At 43.4% G+C, this 19468-nt stretch overlaps 1 long non-coding RNA gene across 1 annotated transcript in view; it reads left to right on the top strand.

Moving 5' to 3' along the window:
* The window catches only part of LOC135270109 (uncharacterized), a 57051-nt gene extending 45916 nt beyond the window's left edge, over positions 1-11135 (top strand). The window contains exon 3 of the long non-coding RNA XR_010338353.1: positions 10346-11135. This is a non-coding gene — a long non-coding RNA (uncharacterized LOC135270109). The remainder of the gene's footprint in view (positions 1-10345) is intronic.
* Positions 11136-19468: the final 8333 nt, after the last annotated feature.

Below are 19468 nucleotides of genomic sequence, written 5' to 3'. Positions count from 1 at the left end.
AGAGAGAGAGAGAGTGTGTGTGTGCGCGCGCACACGTGCGTGCATGCGTGTGTGTGTGCATGTGTGTGTGTGATGGGTATGTTGATGGGGGGAAGCTGAAGGGCAAGAGCCAGACACTCCAGAAAACTGGAACCACCCAGATCAAAGCAGCAGGGGCAAGACTATCAACTGGAAATTAAACCAAGAATCTAAAACGGGATAAGAGACTGGATTGAAGCGGGGAGGTAATAATAGTTGTTTTGTATTTCTATTGCCCGTTACCTATCTTATAACTTTCTGTTTTTCTAAAATTGCAGTATGTGCCTTTTGGAAACATTTGTGTAATGTTGAATTTGCATAAATCTAGAGTTGCTCAACTCAGGGGGTGTTTTATTTATGATTCATCAACTTTCCCCTTTTTTCTTTTTAGCTTCTCCTTCCTGCTGCTTATTGTTTGCATCTTAGACTTTTGTGCACTAGATGTCATTATTAAGCAAATTAACCCAAATTCAATGTTTGTTGCTCTGTAATGAGGCATTTCTGTGTTGACAGTGGAAGTGAAAAAAATAAGACATTCATTAGAAACATATTAAGCTCGATTGCAGTTTATAGCTTGTGACACCTAAAAGACAAAGTAATACTGGACTACAAATATTAACCCACATTATATTTTCAGGCTCTTTTAAACCAAATAAAGCCCATCTTAACCAAGTAAAGTTTTTTCCATCCTAAAAATTACACATATTTGTATTTCCTTTCTGTTATTGATGTAACAATCACAATTTAGTGGTTTAAGACAACATACCTCTTTTTATTTTTTTAAGTAAGATAGGGTCTGGCTCTGTTGCCCAGGCTGAAGTGCAGTGGCATGATCATGGTTCACTGTGGCCTCAACCTCCTGGGCTCAAGAGATCCTCCCATCTTAAGCTTCCAAGTAGCTGGGACTACAGATGTACACCACCATGCTCAGCTAATGTTATTTTTTGTAGATGCAGGGTCTCACCATGTTTCTCAGATTGGTCTCAAACTCTTGGGTTCCAGTGATCCTCCTGTCTCAGCTTCCCAAAGTGCTGGGATTACAGGCATGAGCCACTGCAACTAGCCCACAAATTTACTATTTTGCAGTTCTAGAGATCAGAAGTCTTAAAATCAAGGTGTCTTAAGAGGTGTGTCCCTTCTGAAGGCTCTAGGAGAAAATATTTCCTCATCATTCCCAGTTTCTGGAGGCCACCTGCATGCCTTCACTCAGGGTCCCTTCCTGCACCTTTTTTTCCCCCCATAACCGTACAAGTCAAGGAACCCTTACTGCATCTTTAAAGCCAGGAGTATAGTTCCTTCAAATCTGATTCTGTGACTACACTCCCTGCTTCCGTCACCACATCGACTGTCTTCTCTCTTGCCCCTCTGCCTACCTCTTATAAGGACCCTTGTGATTATATTAGGCCTACCTGGACAGCTCTTAATCACATCTGCAAAGTCTCTTTTACCATGTAAGGTAACATATTTACAGGTTCTGGGGATTGGGATGTGGACATCTTTGGGGTGGTCTACCATAATACTCTTTCTACTATTTAGCCTACCATAATATTAATTTATAAAGCATTAAAAAACAGTTCAGAAACAAAGAAAGAAGAAAAATGTAATTCATTGTTGCACTACTGAAAGATAAATAAAAAGAACATTTCCTTCTAATTTTAAAAAGAGAATAGTTTTTACATAGTTATAACTATGTATACAATTTGAGATCCTGTTTTTTCACTACATATTATATCATTCTACCTTCCATGTTAGTCTATAGGCTGAGCGAACATTTTTTATTGACTATACGAAATTCCGTCGAGTGTATATACTATATTTTACTTAAGCTTTTCTTTATTTTTGAAAATTTAAGAAATTTTTAATATTTTGATATAAATAACCCTGGGACAAATATTTTTGCTTATAAGGACTTTTGTGTTTGTGTTTGTAAGTTTTCCTCAAGATGGATTCCCAGATGCGGAATTACTACATCAAAGGCTTTTCACAGGCCAGGCATGGTGGCTCATGCCTGTAATCCCAGCACTTTGGAAGGCCGAAGTGGGTGGATCACAAGGTCAGGTGATGGAGACCATCCTGCCCAACATGGTGAAACCCCATCTCTACTAAAAATACAAAAATTAGCTGGCATGGTGGTGCACACCTGTAGTCCCAGCTACTCAGGAGGTTGAGGCAGGAGAATTGCTTGAACCCAGGAGGCGGAGGTTGCAGTGAGCCGAGATCACGCCACTGCATGCCAGCCTGGTGACAGAGTGAGATTCTGTCTCAAAACAACAACAACAACAACAAAAAAACCCAACAACAACGAAAGGCTTTTCACCAGAAATTTTTTCAGAGTTTATACCAATTTTTAGAACCAACAGAAATAAGTTAGTTACTGTATTCTCACCAGCACCAAATAAAACAACAGAATATATATCTGATGGAATATCTATCGGGTGGAATATATATCTGGTGAAACAAATATCTGGCGGCATAGATATCTTTTGTTTTAATTTGCATTGGATTATTTTCAAGGGAGACTGAACATTTTCATGAGATTCTTTGCTAGCTAGCTATAATTTTTTTTTTTTTTGAAACAGATTCTCATCTCTGTCACCCAGGCTGGAGTGTAGTGGCTTGATCTTGGCTCACTGCAACCTTCGCCTCCTGGGTTCAAGTGATTCTCCTGTCTCAACCTCCCGTGTAACTGGGATTACAGGCATGCACCGCCATGCCTGGCTAATTTTTGTATTTTTAGTAGAGACAGGGTTTCACCATGTTAGCCAGGCTGGTCTCGAACTCCTGACCTCGTGATCCACCCATCTTGGCCTCCTAAAGTGCTGGGATTACAGGCATGAGCCATCGTACCTGGCCTGCTAGCTATAATTCTTTGATAAATTATGAATTCAGGTCTTTACTTTCGGGAGTCTGCATTAGTCTGTTCTTGTGTTGTTATAAAGAAATACCTAATCCAGCCTGGGGAACATAGTGAGACTCCATCTCTAAAAAACAAATTAGCTGGGCACAGTGGCATGCACTTATAGTCCCAGCTACTTGGGAGGCTAAGGTGGGAGGTTCACTTCAGCCCAGGAGTTTGAGATTGCAGTGAGCCATGATCGCACCACTGCACTTGAGCCTGGGTGACAGAGATAGAGGAGAGAGAGAGACAGAGAGAGAGAGAGAGAGAGAGAGAGAGACCCTGTCTCAACAACAACAAACCAAAAACAAACAAACAAACAAACAAAAAGAAATACCTGAGACTAGGTAATTTATAAAGAAAAGAGTTTTAATTTGGCTCACAGTTCTGCAGGCTGTATAGGAAATGTGGGGCTGGCATCTGCTTCTGGTGAGGGTCTTAGGAAGCTTACAGTTATGGTGGAAGGCGAAGGGCAGCAGATGAATCGTGGTGAGAGAGGAAGCCAGAGAGAGGGAAGGGTGTGGTCGTAGACTCTTAAACAATCAAATCTCATATGAACTAACTGAGCAGGAACTGACTTATCACCAGGGGGTGTTAACCATTCAAGAGGGATCTGCCCTCATGATCCAATTACCTCCCACCAGGCAATCACATTGGGAATCATGTTTCAACATGAGATTTGGAGGGGACAAACATCCCAATCATATCATTCTGCCCCTGCCTCCCCAAATCTCGTGTCCTCACATTTCAAAATATAATCATGCCTTCATAATAGTCCTTCAAAGTCTTAACTCAGAAGTCCCAAGTCCCAAGTCTCATCTGGAGATGAGTTCCTCCTACCGATGAACCTGTGAGGTCAAAAACAAGTTATTTACTTTCCAGATACAATGGTGGTACAGGCATTGGGAACATTACTATTCTAAAAGGGAGGAATCAGCCAAAAGAAAGGGGCAACAGACTCCGAGCAAGTCCAAAACCTAGCAGAGCAGACATTAAATCCTAAAGCTCCAAAATAATCTCCTTTGACACCATGTCCTCCATCCAGAGAATACTAGAGCAGGAGTGGGCTCCCAGGGCCTTGGCAGCTCCACTTCTGTGGCTTTGCTGGATGCAGCCCAGGTGGCTGCTCTGATGGGCTGGAGTCCAATGCCTGTAGCTTTTCCAGGTGGAGGATGCAAGCTGCTGCTGGCTCCACCATTCTTGGGCCTGGAGAGTGACAGCCTTTTCCCAAAGCTCTACTAGGCAGTGCCTTAGTGGGTACTCTGTGTGGCGGCTCCCACTCCACATTTCCTCTAAGGGCTGTCCTAGTAGAGGCTCTCTGCCAGGGCTCTGCCCCTTGGGCAGGCTTCTGTCCCAGCACCTAGGCTCTAAAATGGAAATGGAAGCTGCTAAGCCTCATTCACTCTTATATTCTATGTGCCTACAGGCTTAAAACTGTGTGGAAGTTGCCAAGGCTTATCGCTTTCACCCTCTGAAGCAGCAGCCTGAGCTATATGCAGGCCTCTTTGAGCTAAGGCTGGAGCCAGAGCACCTGGGATATGGGGAGCAGTGTTCTAAGGCTAAGCAGGACAGTAAGGCCCTGGATCTAGCCTCTGAAACCATTCTTACCACCTAGGCCTCCAGGCCTGTGATGGTAAGGGCTGTCCCCAAGATCTCTGAAATGCCTTTGAGGCCTTTTGCTCATTGTCTTAGATATTAGCACTTGGCACCCTTTTAGTCATGCTAATCCTCCTAGCAAGTGGTTGCTCCACAGCCTGTTTGTATTCCTCTCTGAAAAATGCTTTTTTGTTCTCTGCCATATGGCTGGCTGCAAGTTTTCCAAACTTTTATACTTTGTTTCCCTTTTAAATATGTTTCAACTTTAAGTCATTTCTTTGCTCCTGTAACTGATTGCAGGCTGTTAGAAGTAGGCAGACCACTTTTTGGATGCTTAGCAGCTTAGAAATTTTTCTCCCAGATATCCTAGGTTGTCACTCTTAAGTTCAAATTTTCACAGATCCCTATGACATGAACACAGTACAGCCAAATTCTTTGCTAGAGCATAACATGGGTGACCATTACTCCATTTCCCAATAACTTCCTCATTTCTTTCTGAGACCTTGTCAGCTTGGCCTTCAGTATCTGTATTTTCTATTAGCATTCTAGTCACAACCATTTAACCAGTCTCTAAGAAGTTCCACACTTTTCCTTATCTGCCTGTCTTCTGAGCCTTCCAAACTCTTCTAGCCTCTGCCTATTACCCAGTTCTAAAGCCACTTCCACATTTTCAGATATCTTTATAGCAATGTCTGACTCCTCAGTACCATTTTCTGTGTTAGTCCATTCTTGGGTTGCTACAAATACCTAAGACTGGGTAATTTATAAAGAAAAGAGGTTTAATTTGGCTCACGGTTCTGCAAGCTGTATAGTAAGTGTGGGGCTGACATCTGCTTCAGGTGAGGGCCTGAGGAAGCTTACAATCATAGTGGAAAGTGAAGGGAAAGCAGATGAATTGTATGGTGAGACAGGAAGCCACAGAGATAGACAAGGGCATAGTTCCAGACTCTTAAGCAATCAAATCTCATGTGAACTAACTGAACAAGAACTGACTTATCACCAGGGGGTGTTAACCATTCACAAGGGATCTGCCCCCATGATCCAATCACCTCCCACCAGGCAATCACATTGGGAATCACATTTCAACATGAGATTTGGAGGGGACAAACATCCAAACCCTGTCAAGGTGAAAGTATTTTTAAAATCAGTTTGTCTAAGATCTACATATTTTTGAAAGTTTATGTAATGTTTGTAATACTTGCTATAATTATTTTCTCTCATCTGTTGTTTCTATACTTTTTTATATGTAGAAGTTTTAAATTTGTAGATAGTCTAATCTATCCATTTTTTTCTTCTTTTTCCTTGTAGTTTAAAAAATCTTCCTGTTCCAATGGTTAAATACATAGTGCATTTAATATTCATATAGTTTTTCTTATGGCTTAAAAAGTGTCTCTTTGGTCCACGTGGAACTTATGTTGGTAAGAAATCCGTGGAGAGGATCTGACTACCTGCTTAAATTATACCCAAAGGAGAAGCCGATTTGCACTTCTGAGTTTTCTGCAATGAGCCACCTGCCTTTTTCTCCTTGTTGAAAAGAAATAAAAATGATGGGCCGGGCGCGGTGGCTCAAGCCTGTAATCCCAGCACTTTGGGAGGCCGAGGCGGGTGGATCACGAGGTCAAGAGATCGAGACCATCCTGGTCAACATGGTGAAACCCCGTCTCTACTAATACAAAAAATTAGCTGGGCATGGTGGCGCGTGCCTGTAATCCCAGCTACTCAGGAGGCTGAGGCAGGAGAATTGCCTGAACCCAGGAGGCGGAGGTTGCGGTGAGCCGAGATCGCGCCATTGCACTTCAGCCTGGGTAACAAGCGAAACTCCGTCTCAAAAAAAAAAAAAAAAAAAAAAAAAAAAAAGAAATAAAAATGATGACAGAAAAATATGAAATGCTATGCTGTTTTCCTAGTCACAGGGAATAAGTTTCTCTTTTACTGAATCTAACTTTCTCCAAATGTTCTCATCTTCTGATTAGTATTTTAACTTAAAATTGAGACAGAAATAGGCTTAGATAGAAATAGACAGAAATAGTCTTAGATTGGTATTCATGGAAAGTGCTCAAAAGTGGGCAAATTAGGAAAAAGGAAAACGCACCAAACTTTTAAAAAGTGTTGGAAATTATTCTCTCCAGTGTAAATATTGTACATTTAACAAATATAAATTCTGGATAAGTTGGTTCAGGTAAATTAAGCCAGAGCCAACAATCTTCCCTCAGGACAATAATCTAGACAAGCATTGTCCAGTGGAAATAAAATGTGGGCCATGTATGGAATTTTAAGCCTTCTAGTAGCCACATTAAAAAGGTAAATAGGATCAGGCAAAGGTAATCTAAATAATGTACCTTCTTTAACCCAATATATGAAAAATATTATTTCAACACATAATCTATGTTAGAATTATTAATAAGATAGTTTACATTCTTTTTTCATATTAAGTCTTTGAAGGCCATTGTTTATGTTATGCTTATGGCACATCTCAATTTGAATTAACCTCATTTCAAGTGTTCAATAGCTACATGTGGCTAGTGGCTGCCATATCGTACAGAGCAACTTTAGACACAAGGACACATTTGGCTGTTTCACTCCTTTTTTTCTATACTCCTTCCTGAGCAACGTTTTAAAAATGTCTTTTCTCAGGGTCTGATGTAGCTGATTAGCTTTTGGTATTGTGTCATTACAATCATTTTAAACATAACTATTTTCCACAGAACTTGGGTGTTTCCCAATCTTGCAGCCATGGTTTACAGACAATCGCTTGGTCACTGCTGCTAATCTGAGGTTAGCACTGAGGTTAATCCTTCCCTCTCTCACTCTCTCTGTCTGCCTTTGCCTCTGCCAATCTCCTCCCATTCATTCCCCTCCATTTTCAGAATAGAAATAGCTTTATTACTTTCTTCTGATTAAAAAAGTAATAATGTATGTTTATAGGTTTTTTTTTTTTAAAGAAGCAGGTGCTCAAAAGGAAAAACAACAAAAAAAAGAAAATTAACTGTGGCTTATTACACAAAGATAACCATTAGTAGCATTTTGGTAGCTTATCTTATAGTATTGCAAATGCACATTTATGAAGACACAATCATACCATATATATTATTTTTACTTTCCCTTTTACAAATAATATATCATAGATATATTTGTATTAAAAAATATAAATTGACCTCATTGTTTTTTATGTTCTGCCTGGTATTCCTGATGTATATTTACCATACTTTATATAACCAGCCTACTATTGTTAGACACATAGGTTGTTTCCGATATTTCACTCTTATAACCAGTACATCAATAACATCCTTATACATACCTCTTTGCATGAGTATATCATTTTCTAAGAAGAAATGTCTAAAGTAGGTCAAATTTTGATAGACAGGGCTAGACTGTCCTTCAGAAGGATTAGGCAATTTACATTCCTTACAGCAGGGTGTGAAAATACTTGTCATCCTACATCTTGCCTGGTGCTGAGTAGTATCAATCCTTTCTAATCCTGTCCATTTTAGTTTGAATCTTCCTAACTTTATGCTTACAATTCTAGAAATATCTTAACCTTGATTGTAATATATGGAGAAGTTCAAAGCTTTGAGTGAATTAAAGTATATACTGAATATCTCCAAATGACTTCATGTACATTAAAGGATCTAACCCGATGTATCAAACAAGATGGGTTTGGTTATGTTCAGGAAGCAACTCAAAATCAATTTCTTGCTCATGATACATATCCAGGGCAGTTCAGCAGGGAATTTTGTCCATCATAGACACCTGAGGGCTCAGGCTGACAGAGGTCCAATCTGGATACTTGCTTCTAGAATCACCTTGTCAGGTGGAAGAGGACCTAACAAATCATGCTCTGGTTCATAAAGCTTCCACCTCAACAGACCTAAGTCACTTCAGCACACATTTCACTTCCCAAAGGAAATCATAGGAACACATCTGACTTCAAAGAGGGTAGGGAAGTACAGACCTACACACACCTGGCAAGAGAACAAGACTCTTTGAGCATCCCTAATGACTGTCACATCTTGGAGAAAAGGAGATACTACCAGGTACATATTATTATCCAAATGTGACAGATAAGAAACCAGAGACTTCATGAGTTTAGGAAATAGCTCAGTGCATTTCTCAAGTGGGTGCAGTGGCTCATGCCTGTAATCCCAGCACTTTGGGAGGCCAACCAAGAGGATCACTTGAGCCCATGAGTTCAAGATCAGCCTGGGCAACATAGTGAGACCTCATCTCTACATAACATCAAAAAAAATTAGTCAGGTGTGCTGGCATGCACTTGTAGTCCCAGCTACTAGGGAAGCTGAGGTAGGAGGATCACAGGAGCCCAGGAAGTTGAGACTGCAGTGAGCCATGCTCACACCACTGCATGACAGAGCGAGACCCTGTGTCAAAACAAAACAAAACAAACAAACAAACAAAAAAGTAGCTCAAAGCCACTTAGCCAGTAAGCAGGGATTATAATTATCTTGATTATAATTTAGGTCTGTCTGATTTCAAACACATGCTCATTGTAATACTTTGTCCTCTTAGGAACGTCAGCAGCATCTTCAAAAAGAAGGCCAGGCTTTGGGACATACATCCGCTTGTAGTTCTGTGTCAGTGCAGGTTCCTCAGATTCTCTGGGACTGTTTTTCTCAGTCAACACATCAAATGCATCATTGTACTTTGTCCTTGGGAGGCCTTCCTGCTTCCCATCTGACAAATTCTGCCTGGAGTCAATTCTGTTGTGGCAATTGTTCTGCAAAAGTATCCACTGTGATGTCCTCATATGATACATATTTTGTCCTCTCATTTGTAAGCATAACAGCATCACTGCGTTGGGGATGTCTTCTTGCAAATATTTGATGCTCTGACCATGTTTCAATGGAAAATAGGTCCAAAGAACATTATTTTGGACAACTGTGTAGGTATTCATAATGTGCAAACTTCTCATCCATGTGCATTTTGTGTTTGGCCATCATATTCTAGGAAAAGGAGACTAAGGTTTGTTCAGAAGCCACTGTGTGTCAGGCGCTGTTCTAAGCATTTTAATGTATTTTGATCCTCCTTTTTTCTTCATAACAGTCACTCTGAGGGAGGAGCAGTTATTCAGAGGTGTAATTGTCTAATCAAATGGGATAATGAAGGTCAAAAATAGATTTCTGGTTTCAGATTTCTTAGTAGGATAATAACTATGATAATTACTCTCATGGAGAGTTTTTCAGCTTCTGCAGGACATTTATAATTTCTAAAAGGTGTGTTTGACCATCTCTCTAGTATTTGGAAATGGGTATTGAACTTGAGAGCATATAATTTAGGATTCCCTTGTACGTGAGCAATGGAAAACTCAGCTCATCTTGGCTTGAGTGAAAAAAAAAGTGGGGGGCAATTTATTGGGTTGTGCAACTAAAAAGTACAGGAATAGTATAGCTTCAGGTATGGTTTGATCTAGGGGATCAAATGATATCACTAGATCCAAATCTCACTCTGTTTCTTGGCACTAGTTCTCCCTGGATTGATGTCACCTTCAGGCTGTAAGTGGTAGTGAGAAGGCTTCTTTTGTCTTTCCTGATTTAAGTTCAGTAGGAAAGATCATGTGTTTCTCTCTCAGCGGTTCTACAAAACTTTATTGGATGTGATTAGAGCAAACTCTATTCCTTAAGCAATCCCTGTGGTAGGGGCTGTGATGCTGTGATTGGTCAGGCATGACCTAGTACCCGTCCCTGGAATTAGGGCTTCCTTTGTATGTGGACTTCTTTTTTTTTTTTGCTGCTTCCAACTTTATTGGAGTATGTTTGACAAATAGAAATTATATATATTTAAGGTGTACAAACTTTATTTTTATTTATTTATTTTTTTTAGATGGAGTCTTGCTCTGTTGCCAGATTGGAGTGCAGTGGAATGGTCTCGGCTCACTGCAACCTCCGACTCCCTGGTTCAAGAGATTCTCCTGCCTCAGCCTCCAGAGTGGCTGGGATGAAGAGGCACGTGTCACCACACCGAGCTAATTTTTGTATTTCTAGTAGAGACAGGGCTTCACCATGTTGGCCAGGATGGTCTCAATCTCCTGACATTGTGATCTGCCCGCCTGGGCCTCCCAAAGTGCTGGGATTACAGGAATGAGACACCACGCTTGGCCCTCATGTATGTGTGTGTGTGTGTGTGTGTGTGTATATATATATATATATAGTGATGAGAAAGCTTTAAGATCTACCATCTCAGCAAATTCCAACTGTACAAAACAGTATTGCTAACAATAGTCACCATGCTGTACATTAGTTCTCCAGAGCTTATTTATCTTGCATAACTGAAACTTGGTACCCTTTAATCATCATCTACCCATTTCCCCCTCCCACTAGCCTTGGTAACCACCATTCTACTCTCTGCTTGTATGAGTTCAACTAATTTAGATTCTACATGTAAGTGAGATCAGTATTTGTCTTTCTGCATTTGGCTTATTTCACTTAGCATAGTATCTTCCAGATTCATCTGTCTTGTTGTAAATGTCAGAATTTCCTTGTATTTATGCAATAAACATCTTTCATGTGTAAAATTGGGATAATATGCATTCCATATAGCTTTTTAAAATCTAACAATACATGATGAATAATTTGCCATATTTTTAGATATTATTAAATGTGATTATTAATGACTGTGTGGTATTCTCCAGTGGATATACTACAATTTACTTACATGTGCCCCTACTTTATTCTGTTATATAAAAATATTATCACAATGGAATGTTTGTGGACAGCCACAATTAATTCTTTTTTTTTTTTTTTTTTGAGACAGAGTCTTACTCTGTTGCTCAAGCTGGTGTGCAGTGGTGCGATCTTGGCTCACTGTAGCCTCTGCCTCCTGGGTTCAAGCAACCCTCCCATCTTGGCCTCCCAAGTAGCTGAGATTACAAGTGTGTGCCTCCACACCCAGCTAATTTTTGTTTTAGTGGAGATGGGGTTTCACCACGTTGGCCAGGCTGGTCTCAAGTGATCCATCCATTTGGCCTCCCAAAAAGTGCTGGAATTACAGATGTGAGCCACCATGCCCAGCCAGCTACAGTTAATTCTTTAGAATAAGTTTTAGAAGTAAAATGTGTTCCCTTGAAAGAATGTTCCATCATATACAATTTTTTAAATAGCTGGCAGACAAGTAACAGAAATATCAATAGTGTATTGCTACTTTGCACAGCAATACTAAGCTACAGTTGTATATATTTAGTAGTTTCATGGGAAAGGCCACCTGATTAACAGTCAAGCTGTTTTGAAAAGTCATTTGACAATTCCAGTTTTTCATCTGCCTTCTCATCTAATGGACAAAAGATATTTTTCCTCTCATGGTGATTTTATCCTGTTTTGAAGTCATATCAGGCCATTAATGCTGTCTAACTAAGGTTTCAAGGGTGCATCCTAAAAAGGCTTGAAAAAAATCCAGTACACAAATTACAGCAGACTTTCTGGAGGAGGCAGGCTTGTTGGGACCTGTATTTGGGTACCTGCATTTGGGTTCATTCAAGTAGGCAGGAATGAACAGACTGTACACACTTTGTAGGGGCAAAAACCATTTGGAGTACCTTGTCTTAAGCCAGCACAGCGTAAAACCACTTGTACACAAAAGGAATAAAACTAGGAAAAGTGAAAACCTATTACCCCACCTTGTTCATAATGACATTTCCCCATCAGTGAACATAATGCTTTTTGATCAATGTGTTTATCCTTATAAGAAGCCTCTGTTTAGGGTCTTGCCATTATCAGGGATATGTCTTCTCTGGTGTAGGCCAATGTAGATTCTTTTCTTTAAGGAATGAGATGGCTACTTCAGGCACAAGGACCTAGAGACAAGTCAAAGGAATAGTCTTTGTTCATCTTTTTTTCTCTATGGAAAGTGTTACTGAGCAACATTCAGACGCAATCTGCACTGTTTTTCAGTTTGTCACCAAAGGTGGGGTTGTTCTGTAAGTTTGAATAGGATTAGCTGGGATGGTCTAGTTGGTCTTAGTGGGTAAACATAGAAGTCAGTTCCCGGCTCTGGCCAAGCTTTTTCTGGCCAAGTTCTATTTTTATTTTTATTTTTTTGAGACAGGGTCTCACTCTGTTGCCCAGCTGGAGAGCAGTGGTGTGATCTCAGCTCATTGCAACCTCTACCTCCGGGGTTCAAGCGAGTCATGTGTCTTGGCCTCCCAAGTAGCTGGGATTATAGGCATGCACCACCACGCTCAGCTAATTTTTGAATTTTTAGTAGAGACGGGGTTTTGCCATGTTGGCCAGGCTGGTCTTGAACTCCTGACCTCAGGTGATCGCCTTGGCCTCCCAAAGTGCTGGGATTATAGGTATGAGCCACCGCACACGGCCATGGCCAAGTTCTATGAGCACTATTAAGGTTCTTTACCTCCCTGGGGGAAGAAACTGGAGTGTTTCCCTGTTGGAGTGGGCAGTCCCAGGGGGCAGGCTTTCTCTGTCCTTAACAAGAATACTTAAAGTGTGTAAGTGAATATAATTGCTGGACAGGGAGAAGTTATTACAGAAATCTTGCACCTCTTTCATGTTCCACCTGTTGCAAGAAGTAGAGCTTCTGGAAGGGTGCACACACATGTGGTGTGACTTCAGCACAAGGGTCAGTCATAACTGTCTACCTCATTCATTTCCCATGAGGAGGAAAAAACTGCAAGGAGTGTTAGGAGGTGTTTGGGAATTTCTCCATGGCCCTCCAGGCCTTCTATATCAGATTAAGCCAGTAACTGAAGAAACACAAACTACTTTTATGTGAATTATGATGGCTCTAGAAAAATTGCTATTACTGGGTCATTCAAAGGTATAGCCAAAGAGCAATTCCAGACAGGTGAAAATGAGAAGTTTTGGATTACTCAGTTTGAAGTTCCCTTGGGATAAATACCGAGCATGGTGTCAACAGCAGTGCTACTTGGCCCTGTGCTCTGGACTTTGCATGACTCAGGCCCCAAAAGCCGAGCTCAGTAACCCAGCTCCCTGAAAATATGATCTGTTGGTATAAGTGAACATACATGGGCAACAGACTGAGCAGCCTCCAGAATAAGTTCTTGTTTGCCTTTAAAATCCTCATGCTAAGGGCAGGACTTCTGTGCTATTTATTTTAAATCCCCAGCACCTGCCACAGGCCTGGCCCACAGCAGGTATCAACATCTGCTAGAAGGATGAACAGATGGTTGAGTGAGCTGGGTAGACCAGTTCCAGCTGTCTCCAGTACTGGCTGCTTGGTGTTCATGAGTGTGCGGAGCTGTCCCTCAGCAATGAAAGACAACGTGATAGAGGCTGCTGTGGAGTGCAGAGGCTACCAGCTGGAGATTTGGAGTTAGCCACATCTGGGTACGAATTTTGCTATGCCACTTGTTAGTTGTGTGACCTTGGGCCAGTCACTTGATCTTTGAGCTTCTGTTTCCTCACATATAAAATGGGCATAATAAAATATACCTCACTTGGCTCTCAGGAGAATGGAATCAGACAATGCCTACAGAATGTTTAGCTAAGTCCCTGGCACACTGTGAGTGCTCAACAAATGGGTCAGTCTGGGATTCTATACATTTTTTTTTGAGACAGGGTCTCTTTCTGTCACCCAGGCTGGAGTGCAGTGGCACTATTGTGGCTCAGTGCAGCCTCTGCCTCCTGGGTTCAAGTGATTCTTGTGCCTCAGCCTCCTGAGTAGCTGGGATTACAGGTGTGCACCACCATGCCTGGCTCATTTTTTTGTATTTTTAGTAGAGGCAGGGTTTCACCATGTTGGCTAGGCTAGTCTTGAATTTCTGACCTCAAATGATCTGCCTGCCTCGGCCTCCCAAAGTGCTGGGATTACAGGTATGAGCCACCACACCCAGCCTGGATTCTATATGTTTATAGATGTAATACTATAGGCTAGAGAGTTAGCTTGGGAGGAACTGCACACATCACTGTGTCTAGAGGAGGTGGCATCATAGATTCTGGAGCCTGCAATGTCAGCCAGTGTGGTGGTCGGTGCTCAGTATTGTCCTGCAAGAGGTGTAAGTCATGAATCATGAGTGAAAGGCTCAGATGTCACATGTGTGGGGACATGGTAAGGGCAAGGCTGTGATGAGGTCACACTGCTAGATTCTCAGGATAAGAGTTATGGCTGAGTTTATGGAATATGAGGGATGGAAGGGAACTTTATTTGGGTCTCATCTGGGTCTTGAATTTGATGGGGCTTCCTTATGAATCAAGGCATGTTTCTATTCCACAGGGATGGATCCTCCCTGCCAAGTGCCTTCAAGGGAAACACGTGACAGTTAAATTTGATTCAGGCAAGATGCACCTCTGGGCAAATTTTCTTGTGAGTTCTACATGCCAGGAACTCCTACAATCTGTCATCTGAGAAAGCTCCAGAATTTTGAGACAGGAGCCAAGCTCTGCCCTGTAAGTCGGGTGGGTGATGATTCTGTTTGTGAAATTTTAGTTGCTCAGAAATGACTGATGGTGCTGTGACTGACTATTGAATTATACCTTTAGTAATTAGTCATTCACTCAACATTTATTTCTCTTCATTGCTTTCTTCTCAGATGAAATCATAGCAGTGAGCCCATATATTGGAGCCCACAATGTGTCAGGAGCATGGCATGCTTCTGTGCAGCCTTTTTCATCCTGTTTGCTTCCATATACCAAGTGTCTCTGCATGTGAGTCCCAAGAGATTTGGTGACTTTTTAATATTCCCCAGAGCTACCTTTCAAAGCAGTGAGGTTACTTGAGTTCCAGCATAGAGGCTGGATTCAAATGCTGAGTAGGAACACTCGAAGGAAGATGCAGACTGCAGCTGTTGTTTAGCATCTTTGAGCATTAACTATTCTCACTCTCAGAAAATGGAATATTTAGACAGCAGCCACTGGAGGAGGCCAAAGGTTTTAGCAAGAGAATAGTTTTACATTTAATAGCTATTAAACAAGTCATACCCTTCTTCCTGCAGTCTATAACTAAGGTCACTCAGTGGAGCTCATGGGAATAAACATACTTGGAGGAGATCAAATCCCAGTATTCCTGGTCTATGGGGCATGAGTTCCCCAGAGTTACTCTTTCTGGAAGCAGCCAGCAAGGTGTGGTGATGCTGAGCTCTGAACTAGAGGTTGGGATATTGAAGTTAAAAATTCCCGCTCTGCCACTAACCTGCCAGGTGACTGTCAGGGCTCTTGCTCCCTTGTTTACAGTACAAGGGCTGTCCCTAGAGTAGCTCCCAGCTCCAACATTCTAGAAGACTGAGTTAGTTCTGAGTGTCATTTCAAATCCTGGAAACAAAGTAATGACTGTTCATATTAGCATACTTTGGTAACTTTGAGCAAGGGTCACAGACATTGGCATTGGGTAGTGAAATCTCAGAGCTATGGAATTTCACTAAAGTGTGCTGGTCTCCAGAACTAGTAATCCTTAATGTGAAATTCTTTGACAGATAATTTCATCATGTTCGACAGATTTTTATTAAACAAATGCTCTTTGGAACAATTAGCAAACTCTAGTCATTTTTTTCATTTTTATTAATGGTAGTAAAAAATAATACCAACTATTCAGTGTGTATGATATACTAAACACTTTTTACACTGTGCTAAGCATTACCTCATTAGACCCTTCCAATAACCCTATCATTGTTCCATTTATTTTGTATTTTATTTATTTATTTGATACAGAATCTCACTCTGTTGCCCAGGCTGAAATGCAGTGGTGTGATCTCGGCTCCACCTCCCTTCAGAAAAATCCTTCAAGTGATTCTTTTGCCTCAGTGTCCCTAGTAGCTGCAATTACAGGTGCCCGCCATTGCACCCGGCTAATTTTTCGTATTTTTGGTAGAGATAGGGTTTCACCATGTTGGCCAGGCTGGTCTAGAACTTCAGACCTCATGTAATTCGCCCACCTCAGTCTCCCCAAGTGCTGGGATTACAGGCATGAGCCACTGTGCTCCGCACATTGTTCCCATTTTATCGATGAGAAATTTGAGAGTTAGAGGAGTTCAGAGAGATTCCTAAGGTCACATCATTAGTAAATGGAAGCAGTAGGATTTGAATCTGGCTCAGTTTAACTTCTGAATCCATGCTCTTTTCTTATGGCTAGAAATTCTAGTGTTTTGTATCACTTATAACCAGCATCATTATAATTAACCACATTTGCAAAGTGTGTGCTATGAGCAGAAGATAGAGGAGGAGAAATCAGACATGGTCCTTGCCTTTAAGATCTTCAAGTCTAGAAGACAGCATGTCTGTAAATGATGCAACAACATAAAGCAATGACTGGTGATGATAACAAGAACTGGAGGGGCTCAGAGGCAGAAAAAATCCCTGGGGATGCTAGAAAAGCTTAACTGGGACATTATTTGGATTCTAATAAATGGGGGCTGAAAAAAATATGAGGAAAGCAGAGAGAAAAGACCCTGGAGGAAGGGGAAGGATAAGAGCAATGTTCTGAAGATGGGAGTGTAGTTGGTATGCTCCAGGAACACCAGGCATGGCTGTTTGACATGAGTGGAGACTTTGGGGAGCAAGAGACTCATTTGGGAAGGAGACTTGGGCCTTGGGCACCAGTTAAGAATGCAGGCGGTGGCTCACGCCTGTAATCCCAGCACTTTGGGAGGCCGAGGTGGGCGGATCACGAGATCAAGAGATCGAGACCATCCTGGCCAACACATTGAAACCCTGTCTCTACTAAAAATACAAAAAAATTAGCCAGGCGTCGTGTCACGCGCCTGTGGTCCTAGCTACTCCGGAGGCTGAGGTGGAAGAATCGCTTGAACCCAGGAGGCGGAGGCTGCAGTGAGCCGAGATTGCGCCGCTGCCCTCCAGCCTGGTGACAGAGCAAGACTCCGTCTCAAAAATAAATAAATAAATAAATAAATAAATAATCAATAAAGAATGCAGTCTCCTCTATGAAAACTAAGCAAGTGCATACACAGGGTGTGTCTTCTTTGTAAGCAAGGATTTTGCTTACATGTTGGCCAGGCTGGTCTTGAACTCCCTCAGAAACCACTAGAGGTCTCACCCCCTAACAGAGTTTAGCATCCATGGTACTGTCTATCAGTAGAAAGCAGTAAAGTCCATTTTGGAGTCAATCAATCAGGCAGTTTAAGAATTCCCGCTTTCTTTACTATTAGCTGTGTAACTGAGCAATGAAGTTAAACTGAGTCTCAGTTTCCTCCTCTGTGATGTGGGATAATAGTAGCTCTGAATAGATGAGGACTGAAAATACACGTGAAATGCGTTGAGCTGTTTGTCGCATATGTGCACAGAACGTGATTCCTTTCACAATTTCCCATGATTTGTGATTTCATTTACCACACAGTATTCACCACATGAGGTTCCGAGGGCAGAGACCCTATTTTATTGATCGCTGGTACCCCGTGCCCAGCCCATGGGGCCTAGCAGTTAGGTGTTCACGGAAGAAAGGAATGGGGCGACCTCTCCGAGGGCTCTCCTGGAAGCTTAGGTGGCGGCTCCGAAAGCTTCCGCCGTCTCGCCAGGCAGCAGCCGGTTCTTTGTGCTCCTAACTCCGCGTCCTCTGGCCGCCCGTCGCCCCGAGGCTGCCTAGCGTCTCCCCTTAGCTTCTGCTCGGGTGGCAGCGGGTTTCGCTGGCCATTCCGCCACCAGAAGGGCGGCCAGGGCTGGGACAGGAATGAATTCCCTGCGGGTCCCGCATCCTCCTCCCGCCCGGGGGCGCCGGCGGCGCGGCGGGCAGTGCTGGAACTCCGGGCGCCTGCTCTCCAGCTCCCACCCCGGGCCGCTGCGGTCGGCGGGGCCCCCGGGGCGCAGGCCGCTCGGCCTCCGGGATTCCAGGCCGCCTGCAGTGTTTCGGGGGCAGCAGCTGGGGCAGGCAGCGCCTCCCGCCCCGCTCGGGGACGCGGTGATTTTCTTTCCTGACTGCCCGAGTCGGGGGAGGCAGAGCTGAGGGGGCTGCCGGGGAGGCCGCCCCGGGGGGGAGAAAGGGAGGGGGCGGGCCGCGTGTGGGGTGAGCGGCCGTAAGGAGCATTCGGAGGAGCCAGGGGCCCGCCGCGGGCCTCCAGGGCGGGAGGCGCTGACGCAGGGAGGAGGCAGCGGGGCAGCCAAGGGCCTCCCCGGGGAGTGTGAGGAGGCCCGGACGGAGCAGCGCGGAACTCGGGAGAGGAGAGACCAGCCAAAGCTAAAGAGCCAAAGGGGCTGCGGGGAAGGACAGAGGAGTGGGAGGAAAGGGGAAGGAGAGAAGAAAAGAGGGAGCGAAATCAGGAGAGAAAGTGGGAGAGAGACCCAGGGCACAGGAGGGGTGGGAAGAACGCAGGGAGGAGAGCAGAGAGGAAGGAGGGATCCAGAAACTGACCCGGAGGAAGACAGGGAGGAGGAGAGCAGCTGTGAGGGAGAGGCTTTGCGTGAGCCAAGTCTGGCAGCTGAGAGAGCTCTCTCCATGATTTTGCAAAATAAAAAGGCTCAACAAACAGGAACAGTGCATTCCTTGGTACTCCTGTTGCTTAATGAACAGCAGGCCAGGGCTGGCCTTAGGGGTTGCTGAGTACTTCCAGGTGACAGAACAGGAAAGGGGTCCCAGGCCCCGTGGAAGGAGAGCGGGGAGGGGCGAAGAAGAGGAGGGGAGGGGGGGTGGTGGTTGGGGGAAAGAAGAGGAGGATGAGGAGGTGGTGGGGGAAAGGTTAAGAGGAGGAGAAGGAGAAGGAGATGGTGTTGGCGGCGGAGGGAGAGTAGGAGGAGGAGGTGGTGGGAGGGGGAGGAGAGGTAGGGGAGGAGACAGAAGGAAAAGAGGAGGAGGAGGTGGTGGGGGGAAGATGAGGAGGCAGCCTTGTGGGGGAAGGAGAGGAGGAGGAGAGCAGAGGGAGAGGGCGGGTTTGTTGCTTGGGCACTGGCCGAGGTAACGATGGAAGGAGGCAGTATTTATTTTTTAAAATTTATTTGACAAATATTTACAAAGCAACTACAGTGTCGTTGGGCGCTGCCCTAGGCTCCAGGGCTAAAGAGACAACCATAGCCTCAGCCTCATGCTGTGAGTCCT

The sequence above is a fragment of the Aotus nancymaae genome, unplaced genomic scaffold, assembly GCF_030222135.1.
Source record: "Aotus nancymaae isolate 86718 unplaced genomic scaffold, 86718_ANA_hifiasm-v0.15.2.pri h1tg000059l, whole genome shotgun sequence".
Taxonomy (NCBI): Eukaryota; Metazoa; Chordata; class Mammalia; order Primates; family Aotidae; genus Aotus; species Aotus nancymaae.
The sequence above is the reverse complement of the archived record's forward strand: the minus strand, read 5'-3'. Positions and strand labels throughout refer to the sequence as shown.